A 13028-nucleotide genomic window follows, 5' to 3' on the forward strand; every position below is an offset into this window, starting at 1 on the left:
GTTATCCTGATTGAGAGGGCTGATAAGGAAAAAGAAGAGGTCTCCACCATAACGATTTATTATGATCCGGTGGATTTGTCGAATCTTAGCGAGGAGGCTCCAGTTACCATCACGGTACCTGGGCCGATTCCCTACGACAAAGATGATGTCGTGCCGTGGCATTATGGTGGGGAAGTATACTGCAATGGGGAGAAGTTGGAGGAGCAATCTGCAAGTGAAACCACCGTGTTAAAGGTGGATAATGCCGGTCCCAGCGGTTTCACTCGCAGTGGGAGGCTGTTTGCTCCTGATGCGTTGAGGAGAGGGGAGGAAGAAAAAGATAAAAAAGAAAAGGCCGAGGCTTTAGCCAGGGCGAAAGGGAAGTCTGTGGTGGATAATGGTGGTACTCCTGTGGTGACACCGGCGCCTGCGGGGTCGGAAGGCAAACTTGATGATGATGCCGAAGAGTTCTTAAGGATCATCAAGAAGTCAGAGTACAAACTGGTTGATCACTTGCAGCAGACTCCTTCCAAGATCTCCATTCTTTCACTGTTGCTGAGTTCCGAGGGGCATAGGGAGGCCTTATTGAAAATTCTGAAGAAGGCGTATGTTCCTCAAGAGATCACCATCAATCAGCTGGAGACGGTCGTATCCAATGTGCATGCTAGCCATGGGTTGGGCTTTACGGATATGGACCTGACGGTGGATGGAAGGAACCACAATAGGGCGCTACACATAGCGATGGAATGCAAAGGAGCCGTGCTTTCGCATGTGCTGGTTGATACCGGCTCCTCCTTAAATGTGTTGCCAAAGAAAGCCTTGGCGAAGCTTAACTGTGATGGGCTGATTTTGACCCCGACTGATTTGATTGTGCGGGCATTTGATGGGTCAAAATGGGCTGTGTTTGGGGAGGTGGAATTGCCAGTAAAGATTGGACCCGAGGTGTTCAAGTCGACTTTCTATGTTATGGACATCCAGCCAGCTTACAGTTGCTTGTTGGGTAGGCCATGGATCCACGCTGCGGGAGCAGTTACATCGACTTTGCACCAGAAGTTAAAGTATATCTGGGAGGGCCAAGTCGTTACTGTCTGTGGAGAAGAGGATATTTTTGTCAGCCACCTGTCTTCATTCAAGTATGTGGAGATGGATGGAGAAATATGGGAGACGCCTAGCCAGGCATTCGAAACCATTAAGGTGGAGAATGCTCTGTTCGCGAAGCAAGAAGAAGAGAAACCATCCATCGCTTCATACAAACAGGCTGCTGAGGTGGTCAAGAGTGGAGAAGCTCCTGGTTGGGGCAGAATGATGGAGATCCCCGAGAAGAAAGACAGATTTGGAGTTGGGTATCAACCTGGCCGAGGCTCAGGGCGAGGAAGAGGACGTCGTACGTCGGTAACCTTCACAAGCGCCGGAATGCTGGATCCGGATCACATCTGTATGATGAGTGAAGATACTGACAGCGACTGTGATATGGACCAATGGATAAAGCCGTGTGCACCAGGGATGGAAATTCAGAACTGGAAGGCCGAAGAGATCATCCGGGTCACTCTCCTTGAAGAGTAATATTCTTCTTGTTTTCATTCTTATATGCATGAAAGCCATGCGTGTTGCCCGACACGTAATGGTCCATTGTAAGGGCCACCTCATGTTTAAATTTGCAAGATTTTGCATCATGAATAAAGGATATTTTTTAGTTAAAAGCGGTGTTCCCTGTTTTTCATTTATTTTTGCAAGTTAAAAATAAAAAAAATAAAAATGGCAATGTTTTCATTTTTCCTTTTTCAATTTCTCACACCGGTTCTAAAGCAATGCATGAATCGACATTCATGCAGATGCGATTCCTCTCCGGATCTCATTGATAACAATCCTGTTACACCCTTGTATGACTTCGACAATCCGATCTATCTTGCTGAAGAAGAAGACGAAGAAGATTGTGAACTGCCAGGGGAATTAGCTAGGTTGTTAAAACAAGAGGAGAAGGTGATTCAGCCGCACGAAGAACAGATTGAGGTTGTGAATCTGGGTACCGACGAGGTTAAGAAAGAGGTGAAAATCGGGGCTGCTTTGGAGGAAAGTGTCAAGAGCAGATTGGTAGTATTGTTGAAAGAGTATGTCGACATCTTTGCCTGGTCTTATCAAGATATGCCAGGGTTGGATACCGATATTGTGGTGCACAAGCTACCGTTGAGAGCAGATTGTCCTCCAGTGAAGCAGAAGTTGCGCAGAACTCGACCTGATATGGCAATGAAGATTAAAGAGGAAGTGCAGAAGCAGTGGGATGCTGGTTTCCTTGCTGTCACTAACTATCCGCCATGGGTCGCGAACATTGTGCCAGTCCCGAAGAAGGATGGGAAGGTGAGAATGTGTGGACTACCGAGATCTAAATAGAGCTAGTCCGAAAGATGATTTTCCATTACCTCACATTGATGTGTTGGTAGATAATACAGCTCAATTCTCGGTGTTTTCCTTCATGGATGGCTTTTCTGGCTATAATCAAATCAAAATGTCGCCAGATGATATGGAGAAAACAACGTTCATCACACCATGGGGTACCTTTTTTTACAAGGTGATGCCATTCGGTCTCAAGAACGCCGGTGCTACTTATCAGAGGGCCATGGTGACTTTGTTTCATGATATGATTCATCATGAAATTGAATGCTATGTTGATGACATGATAGCGAAGTCCCAAACAGAAGAGGGGCATTTGGTAGATTTGGCCAAGTTGTTTGACCGGCTGAGACAGTTCAGACTGAGGTTGAATCCGAACAAGTGCACTTTCGGAGTGCGGTCCGGTAAATTGCTGGGGTTCATTGTAAGCGAAAAAGGAATCGAGGTTGATCCTGCAAAGGTAAAAGCAATAAAAGAAATGCCTGAACCGAGAACGGAGAAAGAGGTTCGTGGTTTCTTAGGTAGATTGAACTACATTTCGCGGTTCATATCTCATCTAACAGCCACGTGTGAACCGATATTCAAGTTGTTAAGAAAAGATCAAACGGTCAGGTGGAATGATGATTGCCAAGCGGCATTTGAAAAGATAAAAGAATATTTGCAGGAGCCTCCGATTCTGATGCCTCCTGTGGAGGGAAGACCGTTAATTCTGTACCTGACAGTCCTCGAGGGGTCTATGGGGTGTGTATTGGGGCAGCATGACGAGTCTGGTCGAAAAGAGCATGCCATATACTACCTTAGCAAAAAGTTTACCGATTGTGAAACAAGATATTCACTGCTCGAGAAAACTTGCTGTGCTTTGGTCTGGGCTGCTCGCCGACTAAGGCAGTACATGTTGGTTCATACCACTTTATTGATTTCCAAGATGGATCCGATCAAGTACATTTTCGAGAAACCAGCATTGACCGGACGGGTTGCGAGGTGGCAAATGATTTTGACTGAATATGATATACAGTATACCTCTCAGAAAGCAATTAAGGGGAGTGTATTGTCTGATTACCTCGCCCAGCAACCCATTGATGATTATCAACCGATGAAGTTTGAATTCCCTGATGAGGACATCATGTTTCTCAAATCGAAAGATTGCGAGGAACCAATCCCGGAGGAGGGGCCTGACCCTGAATCCGAATGGATTTTGATGTTTGATGGGGCCGTTAACGTGAATGGAAGCGGTGTTGGTGTTGTTTTGGTTACGCCGAAAGGATCTCATATTCCTTTTGCTGCCCGGCTAACATTTGAGTGCACCAACAACGTAGCTGAATATGAAGCTTGTATATTGGGGATTGAGGAGGCGATTGATTTGAGAATCAAGAACCTTGTCATATATGGAGATTCAGCTCTGGTGATAAATCAGGTTAACGGGAAATGGTATACGCATCAATCTCATTTGGTTCCGTATCGAGATTATACGAGGAGGTTGTTGACGTTTTTTACCAAGGTGAAGATGCATCATGTGCCCAGAGAGGAGAATCCTTTGGCAGATGCTTTGGCTACTCTGGCTGCCTTGATTAAGGTGCAGAGATGGAATCAGTTCCCCAGTGTGGAGGTGGGACGTCTGGATAGGCCGGCTTATGTGTTTGCTGTTGATACAGCGCCTGATGATGGGAAGCCGTGGTATTACGATATCAAGCGCTATCTTGAGACGCAAGAGTATCCTGAGGGGGCATCTAAGAAAGATAGAAAGACTCTACGGAGGTTAGCCATGGTGTTCTATCTGAATAAGGACGGGGTTTTGTATAAGAGGAATTTTGATTGGGTCTTGCTCAGATGTGTTGATGATGTAGAGGCAAGCCAATTGATGAAAGAGGTTCACGAGGGGTCGTTTGGTACCCATGCCAGTGGGAATGCAATGGTAAAGAAGCTGCTGAGAGCAGGTTATTATTGGATGACAATGGAGGCCCAATGTTTCAATTTCGTGCGGAAGTGCCATAAATGCCAAATTTATGCAGACAAGGTGCACGTGCCTCCAAATCCGTTGAGCTTAATGTCGTCTCCGTGGCCGTTTGCTATGTGGGGCATTGATATGATCGGAAAGATAGAGCCTATAGCTTCGAATGGGCACAGATTCATATTGGTGGCTATTGATTACTTCACCAAGTGGGTAGAAGCAGCCTCTTATACGAATGTGACGAAGCAGGTTGTTGCCAGATTTCTCAAGAGAGACATCATTTGCCGGTATGGGGTTCCCGAGAGAATCATTACTGATAATGGTTCTAATTTGAATAATAAGATGGTGGCAGAGTTGTGCCGGGAATTCAAGATTGAGCATCACAATTCTTCTCCCTATCGTCCGAAGATGAATGGGGCGGTTGAGGCAGCCAATAAGAATATAAAGAAAATTGTGCAGAAAATGGTGGTAACCTACAAGGATTGGCATGAGATGTTGCCGTTTGCATTGCATGGGTATCGAACGTCGATACGCACATCTACTGGGGCAACTCCATTCTCGTTGGTATATGGGATGGAGGCTGTATTACCCGTTGAGGTTCAGATTCCCTCGTTGAGAGTCCTGATGGACGTGAAGTTGCAAGAGGCTGAGTGGGTAAGGACCCGGTATGAAGAGTTGAGCCTGATTGAGGAAAAAAGGCTAGCAGCCATTTGTCATGGGCAGTTGTACCAGCAGAGGATGAAGCGTGCTTTTGACAAGAAGGTACGACCTCGGGTATATCACGTAGGTGATATGGTGCTGAAAAGGATCCTTCCTCCTCAAAACGATCGAAGGGGCAAATGGACGCCGAATTATGAAGGTCCATTCGTGGTCAAGAAGGTTTTCTCTGGCGGAGCCTTGTTGTTAACGACCATGGATGGCGAGGATTTTCCATCCCCTGTGAATGCGGACGCAGTTAAAAAATACTTTGTATGAATAGACCCGCTGGACGAAAAGAATAAAATAGTCCAGGCAAAAATGGGCATCCCGGCGAACCAAAAACAGAAAGAAAGGTTCGGGCAAAAATTAGGGATATAAAATAAAAATGTACACCCGGCAAGTCGAAAACCTGAAAAGGCGACTTGGGCAAAAAAGGGTATCCCGGTGGACTGAAAACCCGAAAGGGCAGTCCAGGCAAGAGAGGGATTGAAACGAACAACTGCGTCTAGCATGATCGTTTGCGCTTTGGTTAAAGCATCATGGATAATACCCGGTAGGGATCAGTTAGAAGCGTCTTGTTCAGAAGGCAGAATGCATGGAGAGTCTGAGGACATATGAGGTGTAACCGAGTTGGAACTCGATGAGATCACGGGTTTTACATTGCCATTAGGATAGATTTTTCCTTTTGAGCGCAATTACCTCTTTTCAGGAATTGCTTCCTTTTGTATTGCTCATTTGAGCCGCACTTTTCCAATCAATAAAATGCACATTCAGTCAAATAATTTTGTTTTTGTTTTTCATTACCGCTTTGATTGCAAAAACGTCCGATTATTTTGATAAAGAATTTTGCATTTTAAGACATACAGGTCCCTTCCAATGCATGTTTATAGGATTGAAGGCTTGAAATCTTATTTGGAAGGTTGGGTGACCCAAGTGTTGAAATCTTGACACGCCTGGGGCACGGTTTTATCTAATGATCTGTTTTGCAGGGACTGTTAGATATTTTCACTCACTTGCAGGTTGTGATGTGTGAGCATTGACAAAGCAAATCCCCAGAAAGTTCGCTCAGGAACGAATATGTGAATGAAAGAATGACGAAGACGTTGAGACGTACGAAGATCCTTGATGGTAATCAAGAAGACTCTTCAAAGTCGGAATTGAAATTTCTGTATAACTCCCAGGAGCACGCTTTCCGTCGAATGCGGGGCGGTTTGGAATACAAGATGATGGAGCAGAAAAGGTCCAGACGAGTCTGGAGTTCTCAAACGAGGAAAGCTGATACGAGTATTGGAGGTAGATACCGTGGTTCGATGAGTCGACGGGTGTTGTGCCAACTTTTCTCATTTCCCAGCTAAGTCCCCAAGCAGAGTCATAGGACTAGCTCCCCCAGCAGATACAAGGTTTGTGGACTTCCCTAGCCGAGTCAGGGTGGTTGTCCCCGGCGGGTTTACGATGGTGTTTCCTCAGCGGCCAAGTCTGAAGGTTGTTATCCCCGAGTGGAGCGGGTTTCAATGAAATATATCTCCAGCAGTGTTCATCCTACCAGTGGATTGAACAAATTCCCGTAGCGGACGGATTTTTGCATTCCCAGCTGAGCGGATTCTACCTATGGATTGCATGGGTTGTCCTCAGCGGGGTTAGTATGCGTTTCCCTAGCAGGGTCAGGATGGTTATCCCTAGCAGGTGATAGATCGATGTTTCCCCAGCGGAGTATCTGTGAGCATTTCCCCAGGGAAGTCAACAGGGGTCTGTGAGGGTTCCCGAAGCAGAGGTGGATGTATATCCCTAGCAAGTCAAGATTGGTGTATCCCCACAGAATGTTGGTGGTTTTATTCCCCAGCATTTCCTCGAGAAGATTGGGTGCAAAGGAGGTTTTCCCCAGCAAGGGTTGCTGTAACACCCTTCTAAATACCCCAAATTATTATAATTAAAATAACAATATATTCATCAGAGTAATTATGCCCCGAAGGGTGTCACACAATCATTTCACAAAATTATCAAAATGTCCTGTCATGCTCATTTATTTAATCAAATAAGGTTCTTTTGCATAATTCGCAGCGGAATAAAATCCAACATCAATGTAAAACATGTAACACAATACATGTAAATCATTCAACCACCAATATCAAATTAATTAAAACATTCCCTCCCGATGTTACATCTATCAGAGCATGACCCATAAGAACTACTCTAGACTCCAAGCATTAGCTTCTATTCAACTCATTTCTCGTTACCTGAAAAATAGGTGTAAGGGTGAGTTCCTCAATCAATATAATAAGCATTATAGAACAACATGTAATGCCAAGTAATTAACACATTAATTCACCCTAATCATACTACGCATTCAGCAACAGCAATATCCGTTCAAACATCATACTCAACAGTAGATTCTCAACCATAATCAACATCAACAACACAACACACAACACACATATAATACTGGAATACATCCATTCATATTATATGCCATACATTCATTATGCAATGAGACTCTATGCATGCGGTACCGACTATGTTGTGAACATATAGTTCAACCTCACCGTCCAAATCCAGGCACGGCTACCAAGCTCACTAGTCCCACTCATTTGAGACATAATGACTCACTCACTAATTCCTCACCATGGGAATTAGCTACCACCCCAAATGGGCCATGACATGCACGCTAATCACCTAGCATGCAAACATTAACAACAACAATCAAAATGATTTACTCACTAATTCCTCACCATGGGAATTAGCTACCACCCGAAGGCCACAATATGCATGCTAATCACCTAGCAATGCAACATCAACAGTAATCAAGAATAGACACATGCTCACACTCTAAGCCATAGGATAGTCTATTCACAAATGCATACATTCACAACATCATGTATACCATCACACCTCATCAACAAAAGCATCTCCTGTCATGCCACATAATCAATCATAGTATTAGTACACTCTACTAATACCTATACTACTCAAAACAACGGGAAATGATCCCTACAACATCATATCTCAGCTAAGTACATCACTCAGCCTAAACAACTAAAAACTGCACAACCACAGTTCAGGAAAATCACAAATCTGCCCATACGCGTACTGCCTAAGCCCATACGCGTATTGCCCAAACCTGACCAAGTCCATACGCGTAATGCCCACTCTCATACGCGTATTGCGCATTTCCTCGCCCCACTCATACGCGTATCACCTGTCTCATACGCGTATGCTACGTGTATCAATCCCCTATTACGCGTACCAACAGAGACCATTTTACGTTCAAAATATCATCTTTTGCACCCATACGCGTAAAGCCTCCTCCATACGCGTACCAGCCAGCTCATACGCGTATTGCCTAGTGCCATACGCGTATGACCAGAAACCAGAACTCTCAGATCTGCTATGGCTTTCTCTGTTACGAAACCTATCCGATCCAACCTTCCACAGTCCAAATTACACAAGATAATCGTCCATATCATCTACACGAATCATATCCTATTCGTCTTCACCGTTCCTAACATTATCCCTACTAATTCCTACGAATTCTTTTCAATTATCATTCGATTTCATTCATCCAATATTTCACAGATTCATCATGCATCAATCTAATCAGAGGTACAACCAATGGTTATCACTACCCAGTACATATTATCATATAATACCCTTTAACCGATGATAAACCCCCCTTACCTGAGTTAATCCGGCAGCTTCCGAGCTCCAAGCTTCTCCTTCCTTCAACCTTCGTTCTCTGGCTTTTTGCCCTTTCTGCCTCTTTTCCCTTTTCACGTGAAAATAACCTTTTTACCAAAAATGGGATTTTTCTAATTTCCAACTTATATATCATTCCAATAAATAATTATTCCAATAATTCCAATAATAATAATAATAATAATCCAATTATCTAATTAAATTAATAAATCTATTATTAACTTAATTTAAATAATGACCATATTATTATCGGGGTGTTACAACTCTCCCCCACTAAAAGAGTTTTCGTCCTCGAAAACATACCTCAAGCGAACAACTCTGGGTAAGACTCCTTCATCTTACTCTCCAGTTCCCAAGTCACATTGCCACCTGCTGGTCCTCCCCAAGCTACTTTCACCAAGGCAATCTCTTTACCCCGCAACTGCTTCAACTCTCGATCCTCGATCCTCATAGGTGATGTTTCAACAGTCAGGTTATCTCTCACCTGTACATCATCTATTTGGACTACATGCGACGGATCATGAATGTATCTCCTCAACTGAGACACATGGAAAACATCATGCAAATTCGCAAGCGACGGCGGTAAAGCGATACGATAGGCTACCTCTCCTATCCTCTCCAAAATCTGATAAGGACCAATAAATCGAGGTGTCAACTTCTTCGACTTCAAAGCTCGACCAACACCAGTTATCGGAGTAACACGAAGAAACACGTGATCTCCCTCTCGGAACTCAAGTGACTTCCTCCTCTTATCATGATAACTCTTCTGACGACTCTGAGCAATTCTCATCTTCTCCTGAATCATCTTAATCTTTTCCGTAGTTTGTTGAACAATCTCCGGTCCAACCACAGCACTCTCACCGGACTCATACCAACATAAAGGTGTCCGACATCTCCTACCATACAAAGCTTCAAACGGTGCCATACCAATGCTCGAATGAAAACTATTGTTGTAGGTAAACTCAATCAAAGGCAAATAACCATCCCAAGCACCTCCCTTCTCCAAAACACAAGCTCTCAAAAGATCCTCTAGCGACTGAATCGTCCTCTCAGTCTGACCATCAGTCTGCGGATGATATGCAGAACTCAATCTCAGCTTAGTTCCCAAAGCCTTCTGCAAACCTTCCCAGAACTTCGATGTAAATCTAGGATCTCTATCTGAAACAATACTCGACGGAATACCATGCAAACTTACAATCTTCTCAATATACAACTCAGCTAATCTCTCTAACGGATAATCCATTCTGATCGGAATGAAATGAGCCGACTTCGTCAACCTATCCACAATCACCCAAATAGCTTCAAAATTCCTACTTGTCCTCGGTAAACCCGAAACAAAATCCATATTGATACTGTCCCATTTCCACTCTGGAATAGCCAACGGTTGCATTAGCCCAGACGGCTTCTGATGCTCAATCTTTGACTTCTGACAAGTCAAACAGGAATAAACAAAACTCGCAATTTCTTTCTTCATTCCCGGCCACCAAAACAACTTTTTCAAATCATGATACATTTTCGTAGCTCCAGGATGAATACTCAGGCCACTACGGTGTCCTTCTTCAAGAATACTCTTCTTAAGCTCAGTAACATCCGGAATACACACCCGACTACCAAATTTCAAAACACCATTCTCATCAACTCTGAATTCACCACCTTGACCTTGATTCACTAAAGTCAACTTATCAACCAAAAGCATATCGGATTTCTGACCCTCTCTGATCTCATCCAGAATATTACTCGTCAACTTCAACATTCCCAATTTAACACTATTGTGAGTACTCTCACACACCAAACTCAAATCTCTAAACTGCTCAATTAAATCCAACTCTTTAACCATTAACATAGACATATGCAATGATTTCCGACTCAATGCATCAGCTACTACGTTTGCTTTACCCGGATGGTAATTCAAACCAAAGTCATAATCCTTCAGAAATTCTAACCATCTTCTCTGTCTCATATTCAGCTCTTTCTGATCAAACAAATACTTTAAACTCTTATGGTCACTGAAAACTTCAAATCTTGACCCGTACAAGTAATGCCTCCATAACTTCAGAACAAACACCACGGCTGCCAACTCTAAATCATGTGTCGAATAGTTCCTCTCATGAACCCTTAGCTGTCTCGAAGCATAAGCTATAACCTGCTTATTCTGCATCAACACACCACCTAAACCCAACAATGAAGCATCACAATAAACCTCGAATAGTTCCGACGAACTCGGTAATATCAGGATAGGAGCAGTAGTCAACCTTTTCTTTAACTCTTGGAAACCTTCTTCACATTTTGAATCCCAAACAAACGCTTGCCCCTTTCTAGTCAACATTGTCAACGGTAACGCCAACTTGGAAAATCCCTCAATGAATTTTCTATAATAACCTGCAAGTCCAAGAAAACACCTGATCTCAGAAACTGACTTCGGAGCTTCCCACTTAGACACCGCTTCTATCTTAGAAGGATCAACAGCCACACCACCTCTTGAAATCACATGACCAAGAAAACTAACTTCTTCTAACCAAAATTCACACTTAGATAGTTTAGCAAATAGCTTCTTTTCTCGTAGAACTCCCAAAACCACTCTCAAATGCTCAACATGCTCTTCTTCAGATTTCGAATACACCAAAATGTCATCGATAAACACCACAACAAACTTGTCTAGGTACGGATGGAAAATCCTATTCATATACTCCATGAATACTCCAGGCGCATTAGTCACGCCAAAAGGCATTACAGAATACTCATAATGTCCATACCTTGTTCTGAAAGCAGTCTTCTGAATATCTTCAGTTTTCACACGTATCTGATGATACCCAGATCTCAAGTCTATCTTGCTGAACACACTTGCACCAACCAACTGATCCATCAAATCATCAATCCTCGGTAAAGGATACCGATTCTTGATCGTCACTTTATTCAGTTGCCTGTAGTCCACACACAACCTCATAGTACCTTCTTTCTTCTTAACCAACAACACTGGTGCACCCCACGGTGACACACTCGGACGAATAAATTTCTTATCCAACAAATCTTCCAACTGACTCTTCAATTCAGCTAGCTCAACAGCAGACATACGATAAGGAGCCATCGATATCGGTCTAGTACCAGGTACTAAATCAATTGAGAACTCAACTTCACGCTCTGGTGGCAATTCGTTCACCTCTTCCGGAAACACATCGGGAAAATCACACACCACAGCTATATCACCAATTACCAGTTTATCTTTAGCTTCCATAGTCGCTAACAGCATAAACAACTCTGCCCCATCTACTACTGCCTCATTCACCTGCCTTGCAGATAGAAACAAACTCTTTCCTTCCTCAATCTCAGGAAAAATCACAGTCTTATCAAAACAGTTGATATAGACTCGGTTAAACACCAACCAGTTCATACCCAGAATAACATCAACCTGCACTAGTGGAAGACACACAAGGTCTATCCCAAAGTCTCTACCAAAAATACTCAAAGGACAACCCAAACAAACCGAAGTAGTAGTCACTGAACCCTTCGCAGGAGTATCAATCACCATACTACCATACATCTCAGATATCTCTAACTTAAGTTTCACAGCACAATCCAAAGATATAAAAGAATGAGTCGCACCTGTGTCAATAATAGCTACAAGAGGAAAGCCATTAATATAACACGTACCTCGGATCAAACGATCATCTGCAGAAGTCTCGGAACCTGATAAAGCAAAGACCTTGCCTCCTGACTGATTCTCTTTCTTCGGCTTAGGACACTGTGGACTGATATGACCCAACTCTCCACAGTTGAAACAAGTCACAGTCTTCAACCGGCAATCTGCAGCTAAATGACCACCTTTTCCACACTTGAAACATTTCTTCTCATTACTGGTACACTCATGGATACGATGTCCAGCCTGACCACATCTGTAACACTTAGCAGGAGCACTAGAGTCTCCCCCACTAGGCCTCTTCATCCCACTCTGTCTCTGAAAACCTTTGCCAGCTGCATACGGTTTTCCACGGTCATTCTGACTCTTACCTTTCCTATCAACCCTTTGCTGATAACTCTCTGCTCTGGCTTTGGAATCCTGCTCAAAAATCCTGCAACAGTCAACCAAGTCAGAAAACACTCTGATCCGCTGATATCCAATAGCCTGTTTGATCTCGGGACGCAGCCCGTTCTCAAACTTCACACACTTAGAAAATTCTCCAGCAGCCTCACTATAGGGAGTATAATACTTTGACAGCTCTGTGAACTTAGCAGCATACTCAGTAACAGACTTGTTACCCTGCTTCAATTCCAAGAACTCTATCTCTTTCTTCCCTCTGACATCCTCTGGAAAGTACTTCCTCAGAAA

The sequence above is a fragment of the Lathyrus oleraceus genome, chromosome 2 (genome assembly GCF_024323335.1).
Source record: "Lathyrus oleraceus cultivar Zhongwan6 chromosome 2, CAAS_Psat_ZW6_1.0, whole genome shotgun sequence".
Taxonomy (NCBI): Eukaryota; Viridiplantae; Streptophyta; class Magnoliopsida; order Fabales; family Fabaceae; genus Lathyrus; species Lathyrus oleraceus.